The following is a 22494-nucleotide window of genomic DNA, read 5'->3' as shown; positions in this document are numbered from 1 at the left end:
AGAACCCTCTATTCTGCCAAATTTAAAAATGGCCGAACCCTTCTTCCAGTGTACAGACTTGGCTGCCCACCCTGGAGGTGTTGTAAGCCTTCTCGGGGTGTACATCTCCTTGACTATTTTTCTGGGACCAACTGTGCCTGGGGTGGGGGAGAGCTGTTTCCTCCTTTGGGAGTCAGCCCTGATGGATAGCAGAGGCAGTGCAGCATTTGAAGCTCAGAGGCCTTAATATGTCACTTAACTATCCTTCCTGGGAGGGAGGAGGTGTGATCTTCTTCCAGAACTAGGTTTCTGTTTTTCCCACACACCCTTTATGCCCTCAACTGGGGCAGCATCAGTTAGGAGGACTCATTAACCAATCACTACGTTAGTGGCTATCAACATTTGGAAAGGGGCATGAGCTAAGCAGACACAGCCTGCTGTGGGAGCAAGTGGAGTGTCTTTGTGGTGCAGAACAGATTATGCAGCAGATGATGGGTTATATGGCACATGCATCACATCCATAATTATACAGAAAACGCAGCAAAATGGCATAATTCCTGTGACTCTGACCACAGGCAAGGAAAGCAAAGGTTGAGATACTCGTCTGAAAGTTCCCTACATCTACATTGCATAATTCGAGGCACCCGACAGCAGAAATTAACTAAATATCTAGTACCATTCACACAGCGGGATCCTACCAGTGTGTAGATTGACACATACATTAAAAGGATTTCAAGCCTATTGGTTAGAACATCTTGAGCCAGACACTTTTCGAAGTTTCATGATGCATTTTCTGTTGGCGAATGTTGTGACGGACTCCTGACGAAGGCATTCCAGCCAAAACGCGCATAGTGTATCAACCTACCACCAGCTTCCTTGTTCATCTCAGCTATTCACTTTGTGGACCCTTCTATTAATCATTTGATGGTTTTATGAATGATTCTAATATGGATTTTTACAGGCAAAGAGCAAACGGAAAGGAATGTAAATGAATGCATAATTTAAAGTGTACTATTTTATATACACAGAGCAATATAGGACACTATATAAATCAAAATGTTGGTTTCATACTGCAAACTATTTATCATTGCCTGATTTGCGATAATTCACATAATAAAATATATCTTTTGTGATTAAAAAAAACAACACATTTGTTACGCATGATATTTTGATACACTTAATTGTATGGTTTCATTCTGGTTTGCCTGCACATATGTCATACTTCTTACTTGCCTAAGTTTTTACTTACGTTACCTTCTTCCTGCCCAGGTCTTCCTTTCTGCCTCCTGGAAGTGATCAAACTGCCTGGGAGAGCACAAAGAAGCTAGGGCAACGAGGTTGGCAACCTCTAAGGCAGCCACCTGGGTGCATGCCACATCTCCATCAACGCATGATTTGGACCCAACACAGGCAGTACTCGATAGTGACGCTTGCAAGTACAAGGTACTTTTTCTGAAGGCCCTGGGTGGGTCCTGTAGTGGGCCTGCCCTCTATGATAGTCGGCCTGAGCTTTGGATTTACCCCGGTCTAGCACAACCTCAAGTAACCTTGTAGCACTATTGACTTCTAAGCACTATTTTGATTTTTAATCTTTATAAATTAATATCTTGACTTAATGGATGTTTGTCGTTTTGGTCAAGCTTTACTTAGATAAATATACTTTACACATTGCCTCTTAAGCTAAGCCTAATTGCTCTGTGCAAAGCTACCAGAGGGTGAGCCCAGGTTAATTAAGGTTGTGTATCTGACTAACCCTGACTAGGATTGTGGCTCCTACTTGGACAGGATGTATACTCTGCCAAACAGAAACCTCAATTTCTAACACCATCCTTTTCATTGGCTGACTTGTATCCTTCCACTGGTCACTTTTAGTGCACTACTCTTTTCTTTCATGGTTAAGCACTGCATGCGAGTGCAGGTTTTCCAACTCTCTTGCTTCAGAGTTTCTTCCAACTCGCACTCTTTGTTGCCCAGTACCTCATGTGCTGCGCCCCGCAAAACTACCCCACCCACAATCTGTGCTGCTCTATCCCTCTTGTGCTTCTCCCTTTGCCCCTGTGTTGCTCACTACCTTATATGCTTCTCTTTCACCCTGGAATTACTCTTTCCCTCACAAGCTAATGTTCCCTCTATTCCCCACTTAGCTTTTTTCCCCCCACAGAGTTTTATATAGAGCAAACTTGACCCAAATGTATCAGGAATCAGAGCACTTTACATGAGCACCAGTTGCTTTACATGAGGACACATTCATTTTTGTTAGGCACTGGGATATTAAGTGATTTCCACAGAATCACAGGATGCGGAGCGTTGTTACAGAGACTCAAACGAGATTGCCCACATTTGAGGTCGACCATCCTGGCAGTTAAGCCACATCCTCTCCTCAACTTTATTGTTATTTTATTGCTTCCCCATCTACTTCTCAAATGCCATCCCACCCCACCCTGCAGTCCTTTATTTTCATATTGTAGGGTTTAGGAGAGCCAGAGAGCACACTCCTACTAGCCCCTCTACCGCACAAAAGCACATTTGTACCACTGAAATTTCATTTTTTTTTACATACAGATCCGTCTTCTATTGGAAAATTAAAAAAATTACACCTGTGTCTTTTCGTAGACATGTGCATGCATAGTGATGCAGCACTCTTGCCTGATTATACATGCACATGGTTGTGTGATGGCTCATCGAAGCATCTATGTCATCTTGCATGTGTTCGTCTACGAAATGACGTGCCCTCCAGTAGAGCCTGCTTCAATTGCTTTTTTTTCTTGCTGATGCTGTGCAGCATCATCAAAAGGCACTGCAAAACTGATAGGTTCCCAAGATCTGACTTACTGGCTTTGCAATTACTTGCTCAAAATATTAAGGAATAGTTCCCAGTTTCAGCCACGAGGTGGCTGACAATTTTAAGTAATCAGACACAGTAGCTAGCCACGCTTAAGAGTGATTGATGGAACTACTAATCTGGTCAGTGTTTAGGGAGAGGTTGTTGCTGCACATCACAGTGTGGAGGGGCAGAAGATGGGGCAAACCTCAGCCATTTCACTTTTGCACAGTTGTTGGCATATGCATGTACAGGCTGGTTTAGTTCATTGGCATTCAGGAAGAAACAACTATTTGATCAAATCAGTGGGGAACATTTAAAATATTTACTCCAGGATTCCATAACTCGGAGGTTACGTGGTGGTAGTGGTAATGGGTGGAATAACGAGGGACAGTGCCGTGAAGAGTGGAGTTTGACTGTCAAATTATGCATTTAGGCTTTTTTAAACTCAGCCCTAAAATTGGCAAGAAGGACAAATGTAATAGTAAATCATTTTTGCCTATTTAACTGGTAAAATATTTCTAATAGCTTTTACAGGGTTAAGGAATTTGTTCCAGAACTCTTTGTGTGCCAAACAAGTTAACACACTTACTGGACAGATCTATGTGCAGTTTCGTCACATCTTTGGCTCATCATAATTTAGCAAAGCAGGTTAATATGCCTGCTGCTAAGCACGGCGTGGAACATACAAGTCAAATATTGGTATTTTATGCAGATAGAAACGTGGGTTACAGCTTTTGTTGCAGGCATCCTTTTGTTACCTGGAAGTCACAAGTTACAATCCTTGTAGAACAGTTTAATGAGCTAAGGTCAGGCATCAAGAAGCTGCATGCAAACCACAAGGCACACATTTAAATCCTTATTGTCTTTTATTTCTATATTTCATTATACAAAGGTTTTTAACAAGATTATTTGGGTTAGTAATACATACTTATTGGAAAGTGCTATCTCTTATGCACTTAGGAAGTGCTTCCTCACTGACATAGATATCAAGGTGTTAAGCTCCAGCTAGGTCCTAGCCAGGATGAGACTCGAACAAAGGGATTGTTGATGTCCCATTAAATGAGCCATTTGATTTGAACCCAAATAGAACTGAAAATAAGAGAGCTCCCACGCACCCTGCAGGTTGTTGTTCTGAATGCAAAGCACACAATGTGCAGAAGCTGCTAAACTGGACCAGTACACAGCCAGCACATTTCACTGGGGCTCACCCAGAATTAGAGATGTTGAAATGTGTGGCCAAAGATGGCAGTTGCCAAGAGCCGCCACCACTGGGAACCTATCAGTTTTGCAGTGCCTTTTGATGATGCTGCACAGCATCAGCAAGAAAAAAAAGCCATTGAAGCAGGCTCTACTGGAGGGCACGTCATTTCGTAGACGAACACATGCAAGATGACATAGATGCTTCTATGTGTCATCACACAACCATGTGCATGCATAATCATGCAAGAGTGCTGCATCACTATGCATGCACATGCCTACGAAATGGCATGGGTGTAATTTTTCTAATTTACCAATAGAAGACGGATCTGGATGTATAAAAATTAAACTGGAGTGGTACAAATGTGCTTTTGTGCGGTAGAGGGGCTAGTAGGAGTGTGCTCTCTGGCTCTCCAAAACCCTACAATATAAAAATAAAGGACTGCAGGGTGGGGTGGGATGGCATTTGAGAAGTGGGTGGGGAAGCAATAAAATTAAAATGAAGTTGAGGAGAGGATGTGGCCTAACGGCCAGGACCGTCGACCTCAAATGTGTGCAATCTCGTTTGAGTCTCTGCAAAAACGCTCAGCATCCTGTGATTCTGTGCAAATCCCTAATCTACCCGTGCCTAACAAAAATGAATGTGTCCTCATGTAAAGCAACTGGTGCTCATGTAAAGTGATCTGATACCTGATACATTTGGGTCAAGTTTGCTCTATATAAAACTCTGGTGGGAAAAAAAGCTAAGTGGGCAATTGAGGGAAAATCAGCTTGTGAGGGGAAGAGTAACTCCAGAGTGAAAGAGAAGCATATAAGGTAGTGAGCAACACAGGGGCAAAAGGAGAAGCACAAGAGGGATAGAGCAGCACAGAGTGTGGGTGGGGTAGTTTGGCGGGGAGCAGCACACGAGGTACAGAGCAACAAAGAGTGCGAGGGGGAAGAAACACTGAAGGAAGAGAGAGATGGAAAACGTGCACTCTCACGCAGTGCTTAACCATGAAAGTGAGAGTGAGCTTTCTCTCCAGCTCACTTTTAAGTATTTCTGGATCTCAACCCATAAGATAATATTCAACATTAGCTGGCATCATAGGACTTTAATTAGTTATAAGTGGTAATAACATTCACAGCTGTTCCAAACAGTGGCCCCTTAATTTTTTTTTTGTCGGGCCCACAAAATCCTTAAAATGACACTACCTGGAATAATAGCGGGTCTGGACTCCATCAGGAGCACCCCTCTTTTTGACCACTTTCTGAGATCCTCGGAGATTATATGAGCCAGAGGCCTCCATTCCTGATGCCACTGAGCGGAAAACATTCAACAGACGCTACTGAAAACAATGGCCTATGTCAGACAGCTTCCCGGCGCATTCGCAGCAATCGAGCAACCTTCTTAGAAGTTTACGCAGGGCCCGAGCAAGAGAAAAATGCTGACATGCGAAGTTTTCCACAGAAAAAAACACCAGTCCAACGCGAAATGAGACTGCTGGGACGTATGGCCTCGGGCCTAGCAGCTGACATATTTTTCTCCGGTAAGCTTTCAGCTCTGCCTTGTTTGATTGAGCGTTTGTGTGGGATCGTGAAATCTATTCTGCCCTGCTCAGGAACCTGGAACTGATCTGTGAGAGTTTACTTCCCACGCTCCGGGTTTGTTATTCATTTCCTACCGAAAGCCGCGCACGCGGTATATTTAATCAGTGTCCACGTGGGGCTGGCGCGAGTCAGCGTTTCTATGGTCACTGGCTCTGCCGCCGACCTTGGCTCCGCTGAAGCACCTCTCAAGAACATAAACTGCCACAAACAATATTGCCAGACATGGACGTCCGTTCATCTAAATACCAGGGGTAGAGGAAGTGGAATCAAGCACCCTTAGACCCCAGCCAATGAAATCAGAGCGTTGAACCTTCTGCCACATTTAGCCCTTCAGGGGCCCCATATTTAAAACTGAAAATAACCCCACTGTATGGATACCGAGGGTGCCTTATCTCCCATCTGTAAATGGCGGCCAAGAAGAGGATCTTAGGGAACTTGGGGCAATGACAACCATCATCAGAGTGGAAATGGCTGGGGAAATGATGGTGGATCCTGGGCATGGAAAATCTCTCCTCCGCAGTAAAGGGGACAGGAAGAGACTCCTCCAAATAACGGGGCCGCCTATCAGCTCTGACTACAGACAACTCACTTGACCCAAGAGGCCAGAACATTGAATATTTCAGATGACTCCAAACTGGAGAGTTAGTATTCCACAATCCAGCAACGCTCAGTCACAAACTCATGAACTCGTAATTGTTGCCCCTGGGGGAGGGAGGTTTATTATTATTGTTATATGTAAAGGTTACCGAGTTTTGGGACATGCGAGACGGTTGTGGAGGGTTTATATGGAGAATGGTTGTTCAGGGAAGGGAAGGTAAAGGGATTATTTGTATTGTTCCCTTGTCACGGTTCTCAAACACTGTCTGACCGCACTGATGTCTGTGCTAGTTGTAATGATGGAACTAAATGTTCATAAAAATGTACTTGGACTTAAAACAGGACTCTTGCATCACTGCTTAATTTCTCTTCTTCCTGCTGGCATCTAGAACTGTAAGACCAGGGGTGGCACGGCAGTGTGAGGGATACTTTGACCAACCAACACACATCAAGAAGATGGAGAGGTTACATTCCTACCCCGACCTCCCCAGTCACAGTCATATAACACACAAAAGGAGGTAGGAATGTGTCTTCCGGTGGTGGCACGTGCTCAGTACGTTTTTACTCACTGAGCATGTGCCACCACTGGAAGACACATTCCTTCCTCCTTTTGTGTTTTATATACCTTGGGCTAAGCCAGAAGTAGCAACTTCTACTCCTATGTGCCTCTAAATGACATCCATGCTACCAGGTCCAGTGTGTTTACTTTTCCAGAACACCTAGTTACCAACTTTAGTGGCAGATCACATGAACGTCGATTCACTAAAATGCAGGAAGTATAGTGACATCATGTACATTTTGACTCCCTGAGGATGTCACTCAGTTACCCCTTGACTTTTCTTAGCCTCACAACAAATGCTTAATTGCTGCCGATAGTAGGGCAAGGAAGGGGCATTACTGAAAGTATACAGGGGTGTGAGATCCTGTTTGTCTTCCTGATCTTGCTGTTTAATTCACGAGCATTGAAGCCACAGGTAGCAGACACTGTGCCAGGGTTACTAAAGTAGAAGCTAGGGGCAACACCGAAAACCTCTTGCAGATGTCAGTGGCAGAGCACTTAAATTACAGGAGCACCAGAATATTTCTGCACGGATGCTAGGAGAGTCTGCGTGACATATGCCGCTAGAGCTATCTTTGGACTGCCGCGAAGGGCACGTGCGTCAGAGCTGCTTGAGAAACTGCACTGGCTCCCCATAGCCAAGAGAGTCACTTTTAAAATCTTAACTCTGGCCTTTAAAGCCCTTCATCACATCGGCCCTAAGTATCTCCAGAAACGGATGGCTTTTTATGTTCCAAAGAGAACCTTGAGGTCTGCACAACATGCAAAAGCTATTGTCCCTATAATCAAGCGAGCCCGTACTGGAGGCCGCTCTTTCCGTTATCTGGCCCCTTGCTGCTGGAACGAGCTCCCAATTGCTGTGCGATCATTGTCCAATTTGCTCGCCTTTCGAAAAGAGCTGAGGACGTGGCTTTTCACCCAGTAATATCTTTGCCACCTGTGTAGAGCACTGTGTTATGTACTGACTTTCTCTCTTTGCCAAAGCGCCGGGACACTCTTGTGAGTAGCCGTGCGCTATAGAAGAGCTTTTATAACATAACATAACATAACATATGCATTAAGAATCAGTACAAAAAAAAGCATCAGACTTGAACCAACCGACTACTCCAAAAACAAATTCCCAAACCAGTCACTTGATGAAAAATTCACTTGGAAACTGGAGCATAATTGCCTGACACCAGTGCAAAACTTGACAATCTGGTCGTTTGTCTCCACTTTGCACTGTATTTTACACAATACTTATAAGACCCAAGAGAAAGGCTTTTCATATTCAAAGTAACAGTCTGCATTTTCAAATTAACCATCTGAATTTAGGATGTATGACGTTACAACGCATACTTTTACGACGCCTACCTTTACAACGCATTTTTTTACACCGCAACATCCATTACAACGCATACCATTACAACGCATGCCATTACAACGAATTATTTGAAACTACCTTTACAACGCATTCCACTACAACGCATACTACATTTACAACGCATACCATTACAACGCATAACATTACATTGCATGTAAGGTAAGTATTGGATAGTGTAGGGGTAAAATTACTATTCTAACTCCAGGGGGTGCAACAGTAGGGTAAGTGTTGGATAGTATAGGGGTTACAATTACTATTCTAACTCCAGGGGGTGCAACAGTAGGGTAAGTATTGGAAAGTGTAGGGGTAAAAATTACTATTCTAACTCCAGGGGGTGCAACAGTAGGGTAAGTGTTGGATAGTGTAGGGGTAAAAATTACTATTCTAACTCCAGGGGGTGCAACAGTAGGGTAAGTGTTGGATAGTGTAAGGGTACTATGAGTTGTAATGCTATGCGTTGTAATGGTATGCGTTGTAATGACTGCGTTGTAATGGCATGCGTTGTAGTGGTGTGCGTTGTAGTGTCATGCGTTGTAATGGTTGCGTTGTAAATGCATGCGTTGTAATGGATGTTGCGTTATAAAAGTTTCGTTGTAATGGTAGTGCGTTGTAAAAGTTGCGTTGTAAAGGTTGTTTCCCCTGAATTTAAGGTTCACGCCATCTCCATGCCTTCCTAGCAGGAATGTATTGTCTTCTTTGCTTTCAAAATGCGATGCTTTCTCGCAATTCTGTAAGGGCACTAGAGCAGGGTCGGAATGGGACGAAAAATAGACCATGGCACTGAAATAAAAGTGTCCCTCATTAGTGAACCAGGTGGCAAAAAAAAAAAATCCCCCACTAGCGAAGCAGATAGCTTAAAAATTGTCCCACCCCGTATCAATCACACAGATACACACCCGCACCTGGCAGCCTCTACACTATTTCACCATGTCTAGGCATTCCCGGTTGGTTCCCCCCAGACTTCGGGCCTTGCAGTTGTTTGAGGATTCACTTGAGCCATACTCCAGGGGCCAGAAACCAGATTCCACGAGCGACTTATCTGAGCGCGACGTCCTGGTCTTTTGCCTCCTGAGGCCCCCAGCTTCTACCCGCAGGCCTCATTCCTCCCAGCGCATTCTCCTTTTTCCCCTCTCCACTTCGAAATGACGTACTTTTTGGTTTTCTCTTCCTTCTTTCATTCCTAATCTTTGATTGATTACAGTTCTCTGTTGCTTCCTTACCGCGAGGGCCCCCATGGATGATTAGAGGAACTTATATACAACAATGTTATGTATGGAACAAGCGAGTGTTGCTCTCCTCTACTATGGTATAGCTCAAAGTGTAAGATTTTGACAGCATCTGGAGTTTGTTAGCTCTTGATATGTATGTTTTTATGTAGTTGTTGCAACATGTGCCATGGATGGTGGGCGTATTTGATGCCTTTCGTACAGGGACATGAGTCCTCACTGTTTGGCTTATGTTGTTTGGTCTTATAGTCAATAAACAGAACTTACACTAAAAGAAAAAGAAATGGTCCCACATTAACATCTCAAGCCAGTTTTGAGAGAGTAAAGACACACTGTATCGCGGTATTTTGCAAGGTATGGGACAGGGTATGCTTATGTGTTTGCTGTAGGCAATGTTAGCAGGTATAGCAGGGAAATCAATGTCAACACCGGCGCACCTGGCCATAAAACCGGCCCAGAAACTACTTGAAAACCAGCCCCTTAGTGATCTGTCGCTACAGGCCAGTGAGGCCGACCCTTCACTGGAGGCGCAGGCCTGAACCAAGAACTGTTCCAGTCATATACAATTCTAGGATAATATACGATACTACAATGTTAAAGGGGTTCAGACGAACTGACAACGCCCCTGCTACCACTGAAACCACAGTCACCTCCTTCCATTGCCCCCCAACACCCCAAATCTCGACTTGTATCCGGGCCTCTAATGGGTGAGGGGGCCTCTAATGAGTGAAGGGGCCCCTAATGGGTGAAGGGGCCTCTAATGGGTGAAGGGGCCGCCTCTAATGGGTGAAGGGGACTCGTCGCTTGGAGGCAGAAGTCTCCTCTGAAGTACATTAATCATGCCGTCAGCTGCCTGCTCACTCACCCAGTGGGAGAGAAACCCCAGGCACACTCCAGAGCTGCCACGCTCCAGTGCACGCACCAGACGTCAGACGTCATTCTCAGCCTCCGGATAGCCCAGGAAGAGGTGAGACGCGTGCATAAGGAAAAGACTGGCAAAAAATACTTTAGTTGGACAATGCTGACTGTGCCTGTATTCTGCTTACCAAGCATAAATATTAAACGTAAGTTTGAATAGCTGCGAATCCATCTTGATCCAAAAAGATCAATATTCATCTTGCAAAATAATCTTCAGCATTATAGGGAAGATAGGGAAGATATAATGTTGCTACCGTACCAGTATTTCATCGGTCTATTTTTTACTTTCATGTCACTAAAGGTAAAAAAACAAAAATGAACAATCAATGGCAATGCCAACATGTCTGTATTAGAACAGAAAGTTTATATTGAACCTTTGGTGTGCTTAGGCGCTCAGTAAATTATCAAACAGGGACTCTGTCACTGATCTTTGCCCTTTTCTTCCCCAGTATCTCTGAAGGTCAGGGCAGTCCCACCATTGGTGTAGGAAAGGGCTCAGCTGTCCACAACTCCGGGGATAATTCGAAGAGGACAAAAGACCCATCTTAAAAAGTGTCAAACTGGTGTAGTGTGTCCTGTGAAGCAGTTTAAGTTGTATCAACTTAAAATGAGAACGGGTCACCATCTCCTGTTGTGAAGCCAAGGCTTCCCTCCACTCTACGTCATCCAGCTCCCATACCTCATCATTCCATTTCGCCTTACTTTACCCGTCAAGACCGACATATTATTAAGAATCTTATGGTATGTCAGAGAAATTGCTCAATCTGGAAGGTAATCATCCAATAATCTATCTTCTAATGGTGAGGAAACCGGCAGGTCGGAGCATCTAGTTAACACCTTTTGCAGTACACTCCGCACCTGAAGGTACCGGAAAGTTTCCCCTGCTTGAAGATGGTATTGCCGTTGTAGCTCACTAAACGGAACAACTCCCCCTTTATTCCAAAGGTTTCCCACCGTTGAAAGACCACTTCAGTCCCATTTGTTTAACCCTGGGAACCCCAAGAGCATGCCTAGTTGAATAGACATAAGCAGCGGGGTGGCCTTAGTAATCCTGCCTTTCCATAGCAACAAAGTAGTCGCCGCGCACCATAAAGAGACTGTGGTCGGGGTGTACTTAGGTGCATATTTTTTTCTACCATACAAAGCCCTAAGAAAGTTACCCAAAGACATATTGTACCTGTCCATTGTGTACGCCGGGTCCGTGATGGGTCGATACATCCAGTGGTTGAGTACCACCAGCTGCGAGGACCAATAATACTATTTAATGGCAGGCAAGGCTGTGTCCCCATCATACCAGCTTTTTGTGAGCTTGGCATGGGCGATTCTGGGTGTACCATTATTCCACAATAAGGAGCGTACCTCGGAGTCAATAGAGAGAAAGTATTGGGAAGATACCAAGAAAGGCATATTCTGCAATGCTTAAAGAAAGCAGGGAAGTGCCATTATTTTATAAAGAGCGGCTCCACCCAGGAGAGTGGGGTAAAGATGTCCAGTGTTGCACATTGGCCCGGAACCGCTGGAGCGGAGGGATCAGGTTTTGACAGTGGAACACACCTTCATCTTTGGTGATATATATCCCCAAATACGAAAACCCTCAGTGACGATCTGGCCGGACAACCTGCTCGGAGGATCAGCAGCTACATAAACCAGAGATTTATCCCAGTTGATCGTGTTACCAGTGTATTTTTGGAAGAGGGCGAAAATGTGTAGCACACTATGGATTGAAAACCGGGGTCGAGCCAAGAGGGTGTATCAGTTTCTTGATTATTATTGACATTATTATAATATTGTGCATGCATGTGCGTCTTCCTTGCATGTGTTTCGTCACATATCACGTGCGCTTTGAGTGCAGTGGTGTGCTGTGCAGTGTCACTTGTATGCCCACATCAATTTACATTTTGAAAACCATGATTATGGTAGGCGATACAAAAAAAACAAATTATCTGTCTTTCTTGTTCCTCAAAAGGCTAATAGCTCGTTGTCCCTCAGGTCCAAGTCACCTCAGTATATTACAGTTTTTCTTTAAGTTTCCTTTCTTTTCTCACCTCAATAAACACAGGCATAGAGGCCTTTAGGAGGTAGATAAGGATGACTCACCCTGAAGAATGTCCCAGACCCGTTTGGGCTTCTAATGTGGGCAGAAACAAGTTGACCCAGCTACAGAGACGGTGTGAGCCATATCCCTCAACAACCGTCCCACTCGTTTTTAATCTTACCTATAGTTATCACTAATAAAGGTAAACTGCCCAGGAACCATATAGTATTTTTAATTCACTGATCTAGATCCCGCCTTTATCCAGTAGTTTTTTAAACTAAGAAATCCATTATGCGTCGAGGCCAACAGGAGGTCAAATCTACCCTGGTGGTTTCACCCTACCAGGGTGGGGAGAGGTTCCGGCTAATGAAGCATGACATAATAATGTGTGTGATGCTATATCTTCCGTAAGGATGACCTTCCCTTCCCTTTGCGCTTGGACAGGATTTCTATGAATGCGCTATTTGGACTTCTGTATGTCTGTTTTGGGGTAGTAACACTATAACTTGTAAGCTACCCATAGCTGCCGTACCGATTTGTGTTGGTTATTTAACTTCCAGGCCCTGGGTGCACTTCCTACACTGACAAAACAAATTTCGGCCTACATTGTTTTAACTTGACATAAGAAACAGGTTAGGCGGGGGAACGTCGTTTACAACGCAACTTTTAGCCCGCAGTTCTATTACAACGTGGTTTTTAAATTGCATTCTATTACAACGCATGACTCTGGGGGGCGCTCAAGGATAGGGAATACTTTAAATTTATTATCCAACACCTTCCCTAGTGTCAACGGGGACTGGTGTTGGAATAGTAGATTAAAATATTCACTATCCAACACCCCTTTGTATTATGCGTTGTAAAAGAATGCGTTATAAAAACCGCGTTGTTACAGCATGCGTGTTAAAAGCATGCGTTGTAACAACGTACATCCGATTAGGCCTAGAACCTTGATGAAAGACTGGTGACCCTAACCAATTCCTAAGCATTTTCCATAAGGAAACTATTGCAATATCAGGCACTCTTTTTCCGTAAAAGCACACATCTTATTTGAATATTCAAAGTTTTTCTCTCAGCAGGTCTAAAATGTCAGTTTTCTGGACAACAATTTAAAAAATGGCAGATATGTTGCAGTGATGATGTAATATTTCAGAAACCATGGGACCTCTATGCTTTGTTTTGGTGTCAAAACACAGGCTTTGGGGGTCAAGCAATCTTATAGATAAAGAAAATAACTCCTCAGAGCAACCCATCCAACCTTTTTCCAAAATGGGAGCTATAACAGAGGAATAAGACATATATAAAGGTGATTTGAAAGTTTGGAGTGATATGCGTGAATTAAAGGTAACAACATCAGAATAATCAGTGTTGATTAAGGACATGGTTTTACATGTATAACAACAATGCATGGTGGTTATTGGAGTCCTCTGAATGATGAACTATGATCAGTGACTACAACTATTGATGCAAAAAAGATAAACTTAGATACAATTAGAACTGAATAACCAGTGCATCACAATTGTCAAATATTCCCTGATTTCATTTGAAAAGAAAAATAACTTTTATGGGATATCCATTGGATGACGATCTCCATTATGAGTCTCTTTTCAGTGTTCATGTAACTCTCTGCAACACATGTCCTTTTTCACTGTTGATGTATTTGACTTTAAAAATACCAAGCTGTTGCCCACTCCTGGATTGGCATATGAATAAGACTTGTGTGAAGGTGTGAAGTCGAAAAGCGTTATGCCACATGCACTACTATCAAAGATTGGTTGGCGGGCCTGTCTTCACGTTGCCTAAAGGTGAAGTTGGTGTTGTTCGTTTGATATATATATACATATATATATATATATATTCCAACACATTGGTAGCCCAATAAGCAGCACACGAGTCAGCGAACAGGTTACCAGCCTTTATTTGAGGTATGGCATCACATCCAAAGCCGGTATAATCTGCAGCTTTCCCCTCGCCTGACGCGTTTCGAGCAAATCTCTTCATCAGAGGCAGAGGCTAGGAAAGTTCGTGCTTAGGCGGGAAAAACGCTCCCTCATTTTCAATAATGTCACGCCCCTCATTCACGTATATTTGATTTATGGGAGATGTAGTGCCCAATTATTGCCTCCTTTGTACGGCGCACTAATGACTGCGACAGATAAGGCCCAACCAATGAGCCCCAGCTTCGGTGTAAGGCCTCAATCCTCGTTTGATGCCCCACCTTCAAGAACGCTGCATACATTCTCGTGGCCCCCTTGAAATCCTGGGGTGGTGCATACTTGGCGGAAGGGCGTCCGCCTCACAGATTCCAACACATTGGTAGCCCAATAAGCAGCACACGAGTCAGCGAACAGGTTACCAGCCTTTATTTGAGGTATGGCATCACATCCAAAGCCGGTATAATCCGCAGCTTTCCCCTCGCCTGACGCGTTTCGAGCAAATCTCTTCATCAGAGGCAGAGGCTAGGAAAGTTCGTGCTTAGGCGGGAAAAACACTCCCTCATTTTCAATAATGTCACGCCCCTCATTCACGTATATTTGATTTATGGGAGATGTAGTGCCCAATTATTGCCTCCTTTGTACGGCGCACTAATGACTGCGACAGATAAGGCCCAACCAATGAGCCCCAGCTTCGGTGTAAGGCCTCAATCCTCGTTCGTTGCTCCACCTTCAAGAACGCTGCATACATTCTCGTGGCCCCCTTGAAATCCTGGGGTGGTGCATACTTGGCGGAAGGGCGTCCGCCTCACAGATTCCAACACATTGGTAGCCCAATAAGCAGCACACGAGTCAGCGAACAGGTTACCAGCCTTTATTTGAGGTATGGCATCACATCCAAAGCCGGTATAATCCGCAGCTTTCCCCTCGCCTGACGCGTTTCGAGCAAATCTCTTCATCAGAGGCAGAGGCTAGGAAAGTTCGTGCTTTGGCGGGAAAAACACTCCCTCATTTTCAATAATGTCACGCCCCTCATTCACGTATATTTGATTTATGGGAGATGTAGTGCCCAATTATTGCCTCCTTTGTACGGCGCACTAATGACTGCGACAGATAAGGCCCAACCAATGAGCCCCAGCTTCGGTGTAAGGCCTCAATCCTCGTTCGTTGCTCCACCTTCAAGAACGCTGCATACATTCTCGTGGCCCCCTTGAAATCCTGGGGTGGTGCATACTTGGCGGAAGGGCGTCCGCCTCACAGATTCCAACACATTGGTAGCCCAATAAGCAGCACACGAGTCAGCGAACAGGTTACCAGCCTTTATTTGAGGTATGGCATCACATCCAAAGCCGGTATAATCCGCAGCTTTCCCCTCGCCTGACGCGTTTCGAGCAAATCTCTTCATCAGAGGCAGAGGCTAGGAAAGTTCGTGCTTAGGCGGGAAAAACACTCCCTCATTTTCAATAATGTCACGCCCCTCATTCACGTATATTTGATTTATGGGAGATGTAGTGCCCAATTATTGCCTCCTTTGTACGGCGCACTAATGACTGCGACAGATAAGGCCCAACCAATGAGCCCCAGCTTCGGTGTAAGGCCTCAATCCTCGTTCGTTGCTCCACCTTCAAGAACGCTGCATACATTCTCGTGGCCCCCTTGAAATCCTGGGGTGGTGCATACTTGGCGGAAGGGCGTCCGCCTCACAGATTCCAACACATTGGTAGCCCAATAAGCAGCACACGAGTCAGCGAACAGGTTACCAGCCTTTATTTGAGGTATGGCATCACATCCAAAGCCGGTATAATCCGCAGCTTTCCCCTCGCCTGACGCGTTTCGAGCAAATCTCTTCATCAGAGGCAGAGGCTAGGAAAGTTTGTGCTTAGGCGGGAAAAACACTCCCTCATTTTCAATAATGTCACGCCCCTCATTCACGTATATTTGATTTATGGGAGATGTAGTGCCCATTTATTGCCTCCTTTGTACGGCGCACTAATGACTGCGACAGATAAGGCCCAACCAATGAGCCCCAGCTTCGGTGTAAGGCCTCAATCCTCGTTCGTTGCTCCACCTTCAAGAACGCTGCATACATTCTCGTGGCCCCCTTGAAATCCTGGGGTGGTGCATACTTGGCGGAAGGGCGTCCGCCTCACAGATTCCAACACATTGGTAGCCCAATAAGCAGCACACGAGTCAGCGAACAGGTTACCAGCCTTTATTTGAGGTATGGCATCACATCCAAAGCCGGTATAATACGCAGCTTTCCCCTCGCCTGACGCGTTTCGAGCAAATCTCTTCATCAGAGCCAGTGTTCATGTATCTCACTGCAACACATGTCCTTTTTCACTGTTGATGTATTTGACTTTAAAAATACCAAGCTGTTGCCCACTCCTGGATTGGCATATGAATAAGACTTGTGTGAAGGTGTGAAGTCGAAAAGCGTTATGCCACATGCACTACAATCAAAGATTGGTTGGCGGGCCTGTCTTCACGTTGCCTAAAGGTGAAGTTGGTGTTGTTCGTTTGATATATATATACATATATATATATATATATATGTATGTATATATATATATATATATATATATATATATATATATATATATATATATATATATATATATATATATTCACTGAAAAAACCATAGGTTATAGACCATATATAGTTAGGAATTTGCATTTACAAAACCTTGAAAATTCACTGAAAAACCATAGGTTAGAGACCATATATAGTTAGCTGGACATTTTATTGACATAAAACCAATGAAATTCCATATATAGTTAGTTGCACTAACTATATATCGCGCACCCGCAATCCACTGCTGATGATGTCACATATTACATCATTCATGACATGGTCAGTGACATCACTGATGACATCACTGATGACATCTCAAATGACATCACTGATGACATCACTGATGACATCACTGATGACATCTCAAATGACATCATCTAGTGTCTGTGTTTTTGTAAAGTTTAAATATGTTTTACATATTGAAGAATGAGTGGATGTATGGAAGACTGAGTGTGTGTGTGGCTGGCTGGGAGGTGTGTGACTCTGTGCATATCAATGTGTACTTGTATCAGTGATTGTATAAGAGAGTAAGTATGTGTTAGTATATGTGTGAAAAGTATGGTGTTCTGTGTTTAACTGTATAGATGAGGAAATCGAAGTGTGATTGATTCTTCACAGGACTGACTAGGTGTATGAGTGCATATGATAGTGTTGTAATAATGAGTGACTGTATGTATGAGTGATTGTATGGGTGAATGAGTGAATGTGTGTGTAGACATAAGAATCAGTGAGTGCGTATGTATTAACTGGTATTGGTGTGTCATGATGTCATCAGTGATGTCATTTGAGATGTCATCAGTGATGTCATCAGTGATGTCATCAGTGATGTCACTGAAGTATGGTGTTCTGTGTTTAACTGTATAGATGAGGAAATGGAAGTGTGATTGATTCTTGACAGGACTGACTAGGTGTGTGAGTAACTCCATGGATGAGTGGCAGTGTGTGAGTGTCTGCATAGGTGTATGAGTGCATATGATAGTGTTGTAATAATGAGTGACTGAATGTATGAGTGATTGTATGGGTGAATGAGTGAATGTGTGTGTAGACGTAGGAATCAGTGAGTGCGTATGTAGTAACTGGTATTGTGTGTCATGATGTCATCAGTGATGTCATTTGAGATGTCATCAGTGATGTCATCAGTGATGTCATTTGAGATGTCATCAGTGATGTCATCAGTGATGTCACTGACCATGTCATGAATGATGTAATATGTGACATCATCAGCAGTGGATTGCGGGTGCGCGATATATAGTTAGTGCAACTAACTATATATGGAATTTCATTGGTTTTATGTCAATAAAATGTCCAGCTAACTATATATGGTCTCTAACCTATGGTTTTTCAGTGAATTTTCAAGGTTTTGTAAATGCAAATTCCTAACTATATATGGTCTATAACCTATGTTTTTTTCAGTGAATTTCATTGGTTTTTTAAAAGCTAATATCTATAGCTGTAAAATATATTCTTTATTACGTGACGTATCACGTAGCCACGTGAGACGCCTCATGGCGCGTCGCATAACCGTGACGTATCGGCTCTGCAGCGCAAACAGAACCCGTAACGTAAGCGTGCCGGAGCACGCTTACAGATATATATATATTTTTTAACCTTAATTAGAAAAAATCCACACGTGCACATATCTTGAGGCCTTGCAAAGGCACATCAAACAAACAGTCCCTACAATTTTGCCAAGTTTGCTGGAAATCTATTCCCTTAATTTTTTTTTTACTGTTTCTCTTGGTTTTCCCCTTGTTACGCTTACCGGGACGCTACCCGGTACGCGAACCGGACGCTCCAAAAACACAAGATGGCGGACTCCCGTTACGCTGCCGGTTAGCTGCCCGGTTCGCGTACCGGGAAGCGCCTCTACCGCGAAAAATCGCGGGGGACTTTAATATCCCCCTCATCAATCCTAGGGGGTCAGGAGGGGTTTACCTTGCCCCCTTTCCTTCATCTCCCCCTTCTTTTTACACCACATCTTGTCTCTCGAACCTACCGAGAGACAAGATGGCGGCCGCTCCGGACTGTTTACAATGTTGACAGCTACGCTGCCGGTTAGCTGCCCGGTTAGCTGCCCGGTGAGCTGCCCGGTGAGCTGCCCGGTGAGCTGCCCGGTGAGGTGCCCGGTTCGCGTACCGGGACGCGCCTCTACGGCGTAAAATCGCAAAAAAAAAAAATATATATTTTTTGCCCCGCGGGGCACTTTAATATCCCCCTCATCAATCCTAGGGGGTCAGGAGTGGTCTACCTTGCCCCCTTTCCTTCATTTCCCCCTTCGTTTTTCACCACATCTTGTCTCTCGATCGTACCGAGAGACAAGATGGCGGCCGCTCCGGACTGTTTAGAATGTTGACAGACACCGGAGAGCCAATCAGCTTCGCTTCGCGAAGTTCCGTTACGCGTCAGGTACGCGAACCGGGGCGCTAACCGGACCGCTGTCACAGATATATATATTTTTTTAAACGTTCATTTCTCAAAATCCACTGGAGCACATATATTGAGACATAGCAAAGGCACGTCGGGCAAACCATATCTACAATTTTGCCAAGTTTCATGTAAATCTATTCAGCCGTTCGAGCTAAAAGTGAGTCCAACCGCCCTATGGAAAAATGAATGGGAAAAACGCGTTTTGGGACCCCCCCTTTTTTCTCGGCCCCCCTTGACGAACCCCCCCCCCCAAATTTTCAGGGGCTGCTCAGACACAAAATGTGCCATTTTCCTGAAAATTTCAGCCAATTCCGTCCACAAACGCCAAAGTTATTAGACATAGAATTTTCAGAAATCCCATAGAGAAAAAATCCTAACTATATATACCCACTGGCTATCGCCAGTAGGTAATATACATATATAAACATATATAATCTGCATATCTATATAAATATAAATGCATGCATACATATACATATATGCATACATATGCATGTTATTTACATGAAAGTTTTAAAAACACTAATAAAAGCAAAGCTAAAAAGCCACCTCATTACAAACAGAATGGCTTTAACTTAAACGAGGGCGAGATCTATTGCATTTTCAATGCTTGTTTACTTTGGTTCTACCAAAAAGGCATTCAGATGTGTCACACATTTGCCATAAATTCTGAATGTTAGCACTCTAGTTGCTCATTAGATCACTGTAGTAAAGCTAGTGCTCACCAGGGAAGTCTGCTGCTAATCATGGTTTGCAGCCATTTTCCCGCATTTTTTATCCCGCAGACTTTCAGTCCGCATACCATTATCCCGCAAGGTCATTGACCTCGCATACCATTATCCCGCATTGTTTCAAAACGCATGTGCATTTATCGCGCATGCCTTTACAAAGAATTACGTTTTAAAGGCATGTATGGTAAATGCATTTGCGTTGTGAAAACCACGATGACGAGAGAGGTAAGTGGGTTTGTGTTAATTTTTTCGTGGGTTAGTGATTGTGTAGTGTAGTGTAGTGTTGTGTAGTGTAGTGTTGTGTTAGTGTAGTGTAGAGTTGTGGTGGTTGTTTAGTGTAGGGTCATGCTGGGGGTAGTGTTTTAGGGTTTAGGGTTGTGTTGTAGTGTTTGCGTAGTGTAGGGTCATGCTGGGGGTAGTGTTTTAGGGTTTAGGGTAGTGTTGTAGTGTTTGCATAGTGTAGGGTCATGCTGGGGGTAGTGTTTTAGGGTTTAGGGTTGTGTTGTAGTGTTTGCGTAGTGTAGGGTCATGCTGGGGCTAGTGTTTTAGGGTTTAGGGTAGTGTTGTAGTGTTTGCGTAGTGTAGGGTCATGCTGGGCGTAGTGTTTTAGGGTTTAGGATAGTGTTGTAGTGTTTGCGTAGTGTAGGGTCATGCTGGGGGTAGTGTTTTAGGGTTTTGGGTAGTGTTGTAGTGTTTGCGTAGTGTAGGGTCATGCTGGGGTGTAGTATTTTAGGGTTTAGGGTAGTGTTGTAGTGTTTGCGTAGTGTAGGGTCATGCTGGGGGTAGTGTTTTAGGGTTTTGGGTAGTGTTGTAGTGTTTGCGTAGTGTAGGGTCATGCTGGGGGTAGTGTTTTAGGGTTTTGGGTAGTGTTGTAGTGTTTGCGTAGTGTAGGGTCATGCTGGGGTGTAGTGTTTTAGGGTTTTGGGTAGTGTTGTAGTGTTTGCGTAGTGTAGGGTCATGCTGGGGGTAGTGTTTTAGGCTTTTGGGTAGTGTTGTAGTGTTTGCGTAGTGTAGGGTCATGCTGGGGGGTAGTGTTTTAGGGTTTTGGGTAGTGTTGTAGTGTTTGCGTAGTGTAGGGTCATGCTGGGGGTAGTGTTTTAGTGTTTTGGGTAGTGTTGTAGTGTTTGCGTAGTGTAGAGTCATGCTGGGGGTAGTGTTTTAGGGTTTTGGGTAGTGTTGTAGTGTTTGCGTAGTGTAGGGTCATGCTGGGGGTAGTGTTTTAGGGTTTACGGTAGTGTTGTAGTGTTTGCGTAGTGTAGGGTCATGCTGGGGGTAGTGTTTTAGGGTTTAGGGTAGTGTTGTAGTGTTTGCGTAGTGTAGGGTCATGCTGGGGTGTAGTGTTTTAGGGTTTTGGGTAGTGTTGTAGTGTTTGCGTAGCGTAGGGTCATGCTGGGGGTAGTGTTTTAGGGTTTACGGTAGTGTTGTAGTGTTTGCGTAGCGTAGGGTCATGCTGGGGGTAGTGTTTTAGGGTTTAGGGTTGTGTTGTAGTGTTTGCGTAGTGTAGGGTCATGCTGGGGGTAGTGTTTTAGGGTTTAGGGTTGTGTTGTAGTGTTTGTGTAGTGTAGGGTCATGCTGGGGGTAGGGTTTTAGGGTTTAGGGTAGTGTTGTAGTGTTTGCGTAGTGTAGGGTCATGCTGGGGTGTAGTGTTTTAGGGTTTTGGGTAGTGTTGTAGTGTTTGCGTAGTGTAGGGTCATGCTGGGGGTAGTGTTTTAGGGTTTAGGGTAGTGTTGTAGTGTTTGTGTAGTGTAGGGTCATGCTGGGGGTAGTGTTTTAGGGTTTAGGGTAGTGTTGTACTGTTTGTGTAGTGTAGGGTCATGCTGGGGGTAGTGTTTTAGGGTTTAGGGTAGTTTAGTTGTTTAGTGTATGCTAAAGGCATATTCGTTCTAAAAGTTTTCGTTATTTTAATTTGCGGCCTAATAGTACATGTAGGATTTCGTCATATATTCGCTAATCATACTTTCTATGGCAAAATGAACCCCCTCATTTTGTTCCTTTTTAAATTAAATGTTTTAAGAGTTACCACTTTATTCCAATCAAGATGGCTTCAGGTGTGCCATACCTTTGTAATAAGTAGGACTGTTAGCACTCTAGTTGTTCTTTAGAACACTCTGGGACATTCTGTCATTGGGCTATAGTTGGGCTACATCTGGCTGATATTTGGGCTACATTTGTTTTTTTTGTCTCTGGTGGCCATCTTTGGGCTACATTGGGCTACATTGGGCTACATTTGGGCTCCAACATATATATAGCCCAATGTAGCCCAATATATATTTTTCAAAGTTAATTTTTGTAAAAACCACTGGAGCCTATATCTTGAGACATAGCAAAGGCACATCGGGCGACCAGTCCCTACAATTTTGCCAAGTTTGGTGTAAATCCATTCAGCCGTTCAGGCTAAAAGTGAGGCCAACCGCCCCTATGGAAAATTGCATGGGAAAAACACGTTTTGGGACCCCCCTTTTTTCTCGGCCCCCCCTTGACGAAACCCCCCCAAATTTTCAGGGGCTGCTCAGAAACAAAATGTTCCATTTTCCTGAAAATT

At 44.1% G+C, this 22494-nt stretch overlaps 1 protein-coding gene across 2 annotated transcripts in view; it reads right to left on the bottom strand.

Annotated features, from left to right (window-relative positions):
- LOC147730750 (uncharacterized) overlaps window positions 1–22494 on the bottom strand; it is a 1432305-nt gene that overhangs the window by 350345 nt on the left and 1059466 nt on the right. The gene's annotated exons all lie outside the window — the stretch shown is intronic.

Source organism: Lissotriton vulgaris, chromosome 2_1 (genome assembly GCF_964263255.1).
Source record: "Lissotriton vulgaris chromosome 2_1, aLisVul1.2, whole genome shotgun sequence".
Classification (NCBI taxonomy): Eukaryota; Metazoa; Chordata; class Amphibia; order Caudata; family Salamandridae; genus Lissotriton; species Lissotriton vulgaris.
Note: the sequence above shows the minus strand (reverse complement) of the source record. Positions and strands in the feature narration are given on the sequence as shown.